Source organism: Eimeria mitis, genomic scaffold (genome assembly GCF_000499745.2).
Source record: "Eimeria mitis Houghton genomic scaffold, Emh_scaff134, whole genome shotgun sequence".
Classification (NCBI taxonomy): Eukaryota; Apicomplexa; class Conoidasida; order Eucoccidiorida; family Eimeriidae; genus Eimeria; species Eimeria mitis.
In genome coordinates this window covers 34,125-34,420 of record NW_013568835.1, presented here as the reverse complement: position 1 = coordinate 34,420, position 296 = coordinate 34,125, and positions in this window count along the sequence as shown.

Below are 296 nucleotides of genomic sequence, written 5' to 3'. Positions count from 1 at the left end.
ATATATATATATATATATATATATACACGATATGTACAGAGCTACCTAGCTAGCCAGCCAGCCAGCCAGCTAGCTAGCTATCCAGCCAGCCAGCCAGCTAGCTAGCTATATGTGTATATGTGTACCTGTCTGGGCTTCCATATTGATATTCAAATTTCGCTGAAGACGAAACAAAACGAATTTGTTTTCGGGGGGGGAGACGCTGCAACGCAGCTATCATCACTGCTCTTGCTGCTGCTGTGTCTTTCATGTTTATATACAATAAAGATAAACGCCGCACCCAAAGCTGCATATAT